We start from the raw sequence: 1229 nt of genomic DNA on the forward strand, positions 1-1229 counted from the left end.
TGGACTCTCCTGTGGATTTGTGGCATCGGACAACGCCAGCAATATTGTGTGTGCATTAAATATGGGCAAATTCCAGCACGTCCCATGTTTTGCACATACCTTGAATTTGGTGGTGCAGAATTTTTTAAAAAACGACAGGGGCGTGCAAGAGATGCTGTCGGTGGCCAGAAGAATTGCGGGACACTTTCGGCGTACAGGCACCACGTACAGAAGACTGGAGCACCACCAAAAACTACTGAACCTGCCCTGCCATCATCTGAAGCAAGAAGTGGTAACGAGGTGGAATTCAACCCTCTATATGCTTCAGAGGTTGGAGGAGCAGCAAAAGGCCATTCAAGCCTATACAATTGAGCACGATATAGTAGGTGGAATGCACCTGTCTCAAGCGCAGTGGAGAATGATTTCAACGTTGTGCAAGGTTCTGATGCCCTTTGAACTTGCCACACGTGAAGTCAGTTCAGACACTGCCAGCCTGAGTCAGGTCATTCCCCTCATCAGGCTTTTGCAGAAGAAGCTGGAGACATTGAAGGAGGAGCTAACACGGAGCGATTCCGCTAGGCATGTGGGACTTGTGGATGGAGCCCTTAATTCGCTTAACAAGGATTCACGGGTGGTCAATCTGTTGAAATCAGAGCACTACATTTTGGCCACCGTGCTCGATCCTAGATTTAAAGCCTACCTTGGATCTCTCTTTCCGGCAGACACAAGTCTGCTGGGGTTGAAAGACCTGCTGGTGACAAAATTGTCAAGTCAAGCGGAACGCGACCTGTCAACATCTCCTCCTTCACATTCTCCCGCAACTGGGGGTGCGAGGAAAAGGCTCAGAATTCCGAGCCCACCCGCTGGCGGTGATGCAGGGCAGTCTGGAGCGACTGCTGATGCTGACATCTGGTCCGGACTGAAGGACCTGACAACGATTACGGACATGTCGTCTACTGTCACTGCATATGATTCTCTCAACATTGATAGAATGGTGGAGGATTATATGAGTGACCGCATCCAAGTAGGCACGTCACACAGTCCGTACTTATACTGGCAGGAAAAAGAGGCAATTTGGAGGCCCTTGCACAAACTGGCTTTATTCTACCTAAGTTGCCCTCCCACAAGTGTGTACTCCGAAAGAGTGTTTAGTGCCGCCGCTCACCTTGTCAGCAATCGGCGTACGAGGTTACATCCAGAAAATGTGGAGAAGATGATGTTCATTAAAATGAATTATAATCAATTCCTCC

This window comes from Pseudophryne corroboree, unplaced genomic scaffold (genome assembly GCF_028390025.1).
Source record: "Pseudophryne corroboree isolate aPseCor3 unplaced genomic scaffold, aPseCor3.hap2 scaffold_1074, whole genome shotgun sequence".
In the NCBI taxonomy this organism is placed as follows: domain Eukaryota; kingdom Metazoa; phylum Chordata; class Amphibia; order Anura; family Myobatrachidae; genus Pseudophryne; species Pseudophryne corroboree.